Raw genomic sequence first — 8,936 nt, forward strand, 5'->3', positions numbered from 1 at the left:
GCGTTGATTTTAAGTCCGACTTAAGGTCACCCCAGGTCTCGGCTGTGACCAAAAAATAGCCCGGTATCCGCGGGAAGTCCACGTAGGGGTTACGCCCGAAAATGCAAAAAAAGCCAGTGAACTGCCCGACAGGGCCTCTTCATCCAATTGTGACCTAAACATTACGGGCGCAGACTGCAAGTTAAAGCCCAGGCTCTATTCGTGGTTTATGAAATCTGTTCATCCCGACAAAGGGAGATGTCAGTCACCATACAATTTTTTATGACTACGTCGGAATTACCTTACAAGGCAAATTGATTGGTGGTAGCGTCCGTTTGTAAAACTTGAAAAAATACTTGTTACCCTCCTTCAGGTCACATTTGCGGCTACATCGTTAAAAGAATCTACATTACATTTTGGTTTTGCAATCAGACGCTGCATTGACTATTAAATGCGATTAGAATACCATCCAGATCGTAACCTTTGACATTTTCGTTGTGACGTTGTTCTCATTGCAGCTCATTTGCTGCAACGTCAATCATATAAACGGCTCAGATGTTTCAGGTCACGAAGTAACTTGACCCATGTTACATTGGAAGGTTTCATGAATGAACCTCATTTAATCTATTTAAATCATCATATAGAGGCAATGATCATTTAATTCTCTTGCTCGTTAGCAAAGAAATTACTGTAAGAAAATTACTGATCTAGATGAGAAATTGTTTTTCTTTGATTATTTGATTTAATTCTTCACAACGCTAAACATGCACAGACTTACAAGTTACCCCCTCCGCCACACATTAAAAACAACATCAACATTATACAATACAAAATCAAACATATCTACAAAATATGCAAAGAAGGTCATAGAATCTCATGTTTATTTGCATGTTCATGCCCTTCCGGGCTAGATGCATTATAAGTAATACAATTGTGCATTGTAATAACAGAAAAAAATGAGGAAACCAATTCTTTGTTCTATCTACATCTAAAGTTTACACGCTACTCCTCTCTTCTTGAGACATGTGTACACGAATTCACAGAGTTTCTCAATTACAGATTGATTATTCAATGACATCAAGTATGTGAACAGTTTGTCATTTGTTAAGTTTGTATATCTCTGGTCTAGTTGTATTGCGTTAACCAAAGAGATGCGTAAATTTTTGTACAGTGAGCATTCTAGAATAAAATGTACTTCATCTTCTTATTACAGAGTGCACATAGCCTATCGCTAGGAGGAGTCCGGCTGTATCTACCAGTTTCAATATGCAGTGGGTGGTCGCTAATTCTTAGCTTAGCCATGGCTCGGCGATGGCTAAAGTTTTCGATGTCAAGATATTTTTCTCTTTCATATGCCCGTTTGAATTTTCTGTATGTTCTTAATTTGTTGCCTTGGTTCTCTTTTTTGCCAGGGAAGTTTAGTTCTGAGTAAAATGTGTGTATAAGTATAATCCGTAATAGAATTGAGAATGATATCATGCTGAATCGAATAATCAAGAAGTTAGTGTGGTCTAGAGACAACACAAGAGTTAAACCCATAAGAAGTGGTCCAGGTTCATGGGAGATCAAGACTGAAGTGTGCGTTTTTGAATCTGTACTGTGATAACTTCAGCTACTGGTGGGATGAAATCGGTCCCTATGTCTTCCAAATGCGTATTCTGTTCAAGGATTCGGCATCATCATCCGGTCACCGGAGGTTTGCTCTGAAAGTAGAATTACGAGCATCAGACCAAAGAATTTAGAGTCACGAGTTTGGCACATCGGCCTGCATTATATGTAGACATTGACCAATTTTTTGCACTGCAGTGATAGATTATATAGGATAAATGTTGTTTAGCTGAAATCCATGTTGAAGAATCATTTAGATGATTACAGCTAATCAAATAATTTCACAGACGAAGTGCACCCTCACTGCCTTAGTATTCATTAGTAGGCGATAATTCATACGATATCCCAAGCTATGTAGTTTGAAAAATGGCAAACAGACTCTAGTCTAGTTAAATTAAACTCAGAGACTTATCATGTAGGTAACATAGCTCAGCAGACATGGATATATGGGGAAATGAAGGAACGTTATCAGTAAGATAGCTGATTTATACGTTGTTATTCTGAACGTACCTTGACAGCCACCAGTACGATAAGGTTGGCACAATGACCTCTCAGACATAAAATGAAATACACATGATATAGATAGTCTTTTCAGACAAGTGCTTGCATCTTCTTATCACACTACAATATAATGTTCCCTCTGGCTCACTTTTAATTTGGCAGCGTGGCAGTTGTTTTAAACACGTATGTACCTTGGTGAATACTAGTGCTTGGTATGCACATGTCAATGAGACGCATTTTTATTCCTTTATCTGTGTTGAATCGTCTGTATTCCTTCGCCCAAGTGTAATGTTTCTATCGTGACCCCCCATTGCCCTCCTTTGGGGACCGTAATCCGGGCAGACTGTTAATGTATCTCCCAGGGAATTCAATAAGACAACTGTATCGATAATCAATAGGGATCGGCAAGCACGCAACTTTGCCTGAAGGAGCTGCGTTCCTTGTAAGGACACCTACTTTGGGAAAGATTTACATTTGCGAGACAAGTACTTTCCTTCGGTCTTATAAGCGTGGCATGTATATCGATCGGTAGTAGGTACTTACCGCTTTGAAAGTCAATGATGTGAGAACAAAGTTATTTCATGATGGTCACCAATTATCGAGCATAGAAAGCCATATGAGGCCAAGGGGCACACCCAGTAGATATGTTTGGAGGTATGGAATGACGGTGACCCAGACTAGATGATAAGTGAATGGATGGATGGAGGACAACCTTCTCATTGATCTTCGGATACGAAGAAACAGCCATCATGGTATGATGGCCAAGGATATAGGTAAGGTGTATGTCGACTATTTACTCAAAGAGGTCAGAATTACATTGGAGACAAGACGTCAGGACGCACGTCTGGTTATGATGTACCAGATCACAAACGGTCTTGTTGCTATCCCACCCACTCGTCTCACCCCAGCACACGCACGTACCCGTGCCAACCACGCCCATAAGTACAGAACCCTTCAACCCAAGTGTGACACTGCGAAATTCGCCTACTTTGCCAGGACAATACCTGAGTGGAACAACCTCTCCGCCCACGTAGTAGACAGCCCCTCACTGGACACCTTCAAGAGCAGGCTGCTGTCGTCACACCCGTAGCCCAGACACTGCATCTGCGCCTCACCCCGTCTGTGCGATACCCCTATAGACCCTATTCACGTATGACGTCATCTCGCACCAAAACGAGGCTTGGCACGCAAGAGCGCCCAAGCATGATCGATCCATCATGGCGGCCTACCACAGCTGCGTGCCTTCCTCCTGCACCGGCGACTCTCGGTACGCTGCTGGCAAGAACCTAACGTTTCAACGAAATCCCCACGACCCCGATCTGCGTTAGACATGGATCGTGAAGATCCGTCGAGATGTCGGGAAGAACTTCAAGGTATCCTCGTTTTTTTCTCGTAATGTTTTGAAGGGTGTTACGTTACATGGGGGAAGGGGGGAGGGCGGTAAACTCGGTGCCAGTGTCAATTTAGGTCCACTGTGGACAAGTCCGTGCCGCAAAAATCTCGACCTATTTTCTCAGAATATGAGAACATGTTCAGAGAACTCTTCTTCTTGTGAACCCTGAGTTTCAAGTCGATCCATTTATCCTAAGTGAGATGGATCGAAGTTTGCCTGTTTGTTTGGATATTTGTTTACTTCCGTGATTTTACTTACGGTCCAATTCCAGAAATTTCTACAACCGGTGCTCAAAGATACGCAACCGCAACCATGTTCAAGGAGGTGTCCTTTGAATGGTCTACGAAGTTTCTATGCTGCACGAGCGTATCAAATTCATTTTGTGCAAAACAACATAATTTCATTTGTGACTTGTGCTGACTTGTCCAGAGTGATGTTGGACTCACACTCGCTTTAACTGATTTGAATTACTAGCAGGAACTTAGCACATTCACTATTTTACTAACTTTACAGTAAATAAGATACATGCATATTTGTAAAAAAAACATGTGTATCCATGTCATTTGGTGGTTGATCCCTAGTTTTGTCTGATTTCTCATCATTAAGTATCCAAATTCCAATGAAATGGTCTAAAATCTAGTCTTCAGGCAGAGGCTGAGTTGAATGATTGTTACCTTTTTTTCTGATTTAAGTCTTCTTAGGTGGTTTCACAATTCATGATCTACTTAATTGACAGGTTGCAAGCACAAGTGAGGAGGCTGGAGAAGAAGTTTTTCTTGAAGAGGTTTTCTTCAGATCAACAATCTGACAACATTTACACTGGGTTTAAAAACTATAAAACACTGATATTATTGTCTGATAAGTCAACTTACATCACTACAACCAGCAGGGAATACCATGATCAGGTAGACCCAAATGTAGAGGCACTCATCCAATATTAACATGTCAAAACTTCTGCTTTTAAGGAATCATCTTTCCCTATGATTGATCAGTTCTTCATGTTCTTGTGCCGTTTGAGGCATTAGGTTTTCCTGAAAAAAGATTTAGCTGTTACATTTGGTTTGTCCCAGTCATCTGTAGAATTACCCAAAGACAAGAGCTGTATTGATTGTACAGAGTTAAAGGTACAGACTCCAAGCTCACATTATAAAAGTCACACAACATTCAAGGGTCTGATTGGAATTACACCATGTGGTGGTGTATCTTTTGTAAGCACACTTTATACTGGTTCTATTTCTGACAAGGAAATTACATGTAAATCAGGGTTGGTGGATTTGATTGAGGACGTACTTGGCAATAAACAAGCAACTTTAGTGATCCCACCATTCCTTGGCAAGAAGGGGAAGTTCAGTGCCAGCGAAGTCTCACAGACTGATGACATACATGTAGACAGCTTAAGAATCCATGTGGAGAGAGCCATCAGAAAAATAGAGGAGTATCATATATTTGATGGTGTAGTGCCATTGTCACTTGCTGCATGCATTAACCAAATTTGGACCATATGTGCAATTTTACCAAATTACTTGGGACCCTTATTTTGAACTGGTTCATTTGTTTTGACAGTACTCTACCAATATTTATTTTCAAATGTATGGTATTCCTCAGAATCTGAAACCTATTTTGGCACTGTCAGATGAAACAAAGAACGAAAAATATCATACATATACATTTTGCTAATCTCTCTGAAAGAGTCTGTGAGACATCACTAGTACTTAATTTTCCTTCCTTGCCTAGGAAGTAAAGTTCTTGTTTATTTGATATTGTATGTAAAACCAAGGAGGTTTTCTCCTCCTTGGTAAAACTGAAATATGTATGACAACATGTAATAAACTACAAAAATTAGTACTTGATAGCCATGATCTTACACTGTTTTTAGATTGTTTTAAAGTTATGAAATGTCTCACTTTATAGTCTGCTAGCTTGGAGTCCATACCTTCAACTCTCTCATCAAGTATATATAAACAAAGGAGGTTTTATATACCATGCCTCTATGTTTTGTATACTAGTATTGCTTACATCACATTATGGTGTGCTAGTTTTCTACTCAATATTAACATTTGATGCTACTGTCTGCCTCTTCCATTTGAGTGGTTAGAAACGCTGAAGTTAAGTCAAGACCTGATCATGCTATTCGCTGTTGGTTGTAATAATGTGAAATGTATGAAGCATGGAATAATAATCACTTAATGTCAGTGCTGTATTTGCTTTAAAGCGGGTCACCAAAATATGTAAGTTATAAATGCATGACATAGACATAGTCATATTGCATAATTCAAAACACATGTCTTAGGGCAAAAGCTGATATGTGCAATCTATTAATTGATTCTATATATACTGCTTTCAACAAACACTACCTTTCGTTCTTACCTTAATACTACCTTGTGATCTATGACCAGAACTTAATGTGTTTTTTTAAGTAATGCTGGATGCTACTTTAATCCTACTGGTTTGGAACATTAAAATATAGGGCATGGACAGTAACAGCCAATATTTTTGCTTCAATAATATAAAAGATGAGTAACATTTTATATAGAATGTACTTTATTATTTATACATCAATGATATACAAGATAAAGTCCCTATAACTAGATAACATTTAGATAGCACAGAAATTTCATATTCCTTATGCAATTAGATAAACCCTGTATCATAAGCTCCATCTTTCCATTGATGATCATGTCTCTAGAAGTGAAAAGAAGTTGAGCCTATACGTATACATACTGTGCTAGTTTTGTAGAAACCACATTATATCACTGTAATTGTGCTTCTGCAACATTTACCCGTACTTACTTTGTAAGAGCACTATCTTGTAATAAATGTCTTTCATTCAGTCATCAAGGACTTTTGAGTTTAGTCTCATCATTGGATGTTGGTTTTGTACAACATATACATTGCATACGGACAAAGAAAGCCATTTGCTATGCTCCAAGCAGAAGTTACTTGACAATATTGTGACCTTCTCATATGCCCTGTGCAAGTTTCAGGGCTTATGAGAAGGTCACCATCAATTTTCACTACCCTCACTAAGAAGTTATTTTTGTTTTTGGTTGCATTTGTAGGCTGTGGTGAATGATGCACCAGATATAGGCGTTGGTACAGGACAGTATTCCTTGGGCAGGACACATTCACTCCTGAAGCTTGGGCTGAAGTCAGTTCCAGCAGTGCACAGCAAGACCTCCTTACCACAGACATGGCATATTCCACTGAGTCTCACAACATACAGATGGCCTAACTCCCAAACCTGTGGATTCACTGCAAATCAATAAGGTCATGCCTGCACAGCAGCCCGCCAAGAGGCGACGAGTAACTGAAGCCCAAGTTCGTGTAGAGAAGTTCCACACTGCAGTGACCATTCCCTCCCTGCCTTACACTCACATGTTGATGACTGTATGGCTATGGGGTCAGCTTGTGTCAGGGTCACCTGTACATAAGAACACGAATAGATATTTAAGATATAAGCCTACAGATTATTGACAAATCATAACATTATATTTTCCAACAGTGTCGGGGTCACCTGTAAATCAGAACACAAATAGATACTAGTATTTAAAACACCGAGCATTGCAGACTTACAGATTATTCACAAGCAAATCACAATAATTAAACAAAGTGCATAACATCTCAAACTACACTACTAGTATCATTGGGATCCAATTTCATGTGCACCAACTGTTACTTTACTATTCAAGTAACAGTGATCTTGAGCTGTTTAAGTGGTACTTGAAAAAACACCAAATATGGTTCTGTGTGGTATATATATTAGATATCCAACATTTGTATAAACAACAGAAACTAAGAAAGAAAAACCAAGTCTGGCTTAATATACAAGCCCGAATTCAATCAACAACCAAACTTTTCTGGAGCGATCATTTCCACAAACCATCAGCCTATACTATAGAGCAGATTGTTTTTTCTCTTGGAGGGATAAGCCTTTATTGCAATTTTGCATTCGTCATCTCCTTCTAGCAGACAAAATATTTTGAATATCAAAATGTCAATGAGTTGTATTTTCGCAACTATAGTCAGTGAAATGTACATGGAGTTTCATCACAACATTTTATTCTTATTACGAATGAAATAATTTGAATAACTATAAAATGTACACATTACAAGATGTAGTACAAAATAAGAATAACAAAATGCTGAAGGGGTCTACTGTAGTACCAAGATATAAATGCTTTATCATATCTACTGTCAGTGTCTTTATTCAAGCAATAATATCATTAGTAAGATACATATGCTGATAATCTGTTATATAAAATACATACTGTATTTCGATAAAAGGGATTATTGAGCATGTAAATGGATGTCTTCTAGTTCTACCAACATGATGATGGGCGATAATATATCTAAAACAGGGAAGGAGAGTTTGTACTGCCATATGAAACAATACCAGGTGGTGTCCGACTACAGAGCTCTGGCAGCACCATCCCCAGAAACCAGTACTCTAAATTATGACAATCTGGAACCGGAGTTCCTACCTGGCTGAATCAACTCTAGCTACGATGGAGGGCACGGTGCTATGGGGAGTGGGTGGCGGTTGGGTCAGATGTTGTTCCGCGATCATCAGTCAGGCTACTGTACCAGATATCGGCGCCCTTTGTCGGCTTCTAAACAACACATAATAGTTTTACACACGCCCTCCAGCAATAAAATTGGCCATGAGTTCTGCCGCCTGTGGTTGCCGCCACGGACTATCTAGAGTAGAGTAGAGTAACTAAGGCGGGGCTACAGTGAGGCGGGGCCAACTATATCGCTGACGAGCGTTTGTCATGTTTGTAATGTTGCTTGGCCACCGACACGGGGCGCCGATACAGTTTTTAATACTTTAAATCAAAATAGTAACATCGTGCACGGTGCGCCCTCGCTATCAACAAATTGCACAAGAAAACGGCATAAAACCACGTACCTTCGACATCGTAGACATCTTCTTCGATGAAGTTTGCGTATCCTTTCTTCTGTAGAGCGCGTAGTATGTTGTTAAAAGCTAAACCATCCACGATAGAGTGGGATTTCCGAGGTACTTTGTCCATCCGTGGTCCATCCGAGACCGCCGCCGCCATTTTGTTTTTTTGCGTGCCAAGCCTCGTTTTCGTGTAAACATGGCCGCGGCGTGAATAGGGTGTATTAGGGGGTTTACAGACTAAAGAATAGAACTAGAACTAGAGGGATTCCAAAATGCAACTGATCGATTTTAAAAGATCTGTAGCGATTGAGAAGGTATATAGCGTTCGTTGTCAACTTTGCCACCAGACTTGTGCAGGGTGTTTGGCTCATGCTGAAAGCATTCCCAATTCCATGCCTGCCTATCTCTCAGAGCTGTTAAACGGGGCTATGAATACCGAAGCATGGATAAGTAGACCACTTCACTGTATATGAGGTTAATGCATATAGTCGGTGGACTTCTTTGATCTGTGCGCTAAAGATAGAGCGGCATGCGTTAGAAGTTAGAAAG

The 8,936-nt window shown here is 39.8% G+C and overlaps 2 long non-coding RNA genes across 2 annotated transcripts; one reads left to right on the top strand and one right to left on the bottom strand.

Moving 5' to 3' along the window:
- Positions 1-3,226: 3,226 nt before the first annotated feature.
- Positions 3,227-6,319, top strand: LOC136432167 (uncharacterized). The gene is made up of 2 exons (XR_010755461.1): positions 3,227-3,461; positions 4,218-6,319. It is a non-coding gene; the product is annotated as an uncharacterized lncRNA (long non-coding RNA).
- Positions 4,280-8,604, bottom strand: LOC136432168 (uncharacterized). The gene is made up of 2 exons (XR_010755462.1): positions 8,391-8,604; positions 4,280-6,902 (listed from the first exon to the last, which is right to left on the bottom strand). It is a non-coding gene; the product is annotated as an uncharacterized lncRNA (long non-coding RNA).
- Positions 8,605-8,936: the final 332 nt, after the last annotated feature.

This window comes from Branchiostoma lanceolatum, chromosome 4 (assembly GCF_035083965.1).
Source record: "Branchiostoma lanceolatum isolate klBraLanc5 chromosome 4, klBraLanc5.hap2, whole genome shotgun sequence".
Classification (NCBI taxonomy): domain Eukaryota; kingdom Metazoa; phylum Chordata; class Leptocardii; order Amphioxiformes; family Branchiostomatidae; genus Branchiostoma; species Branchiostoma lanceolatum.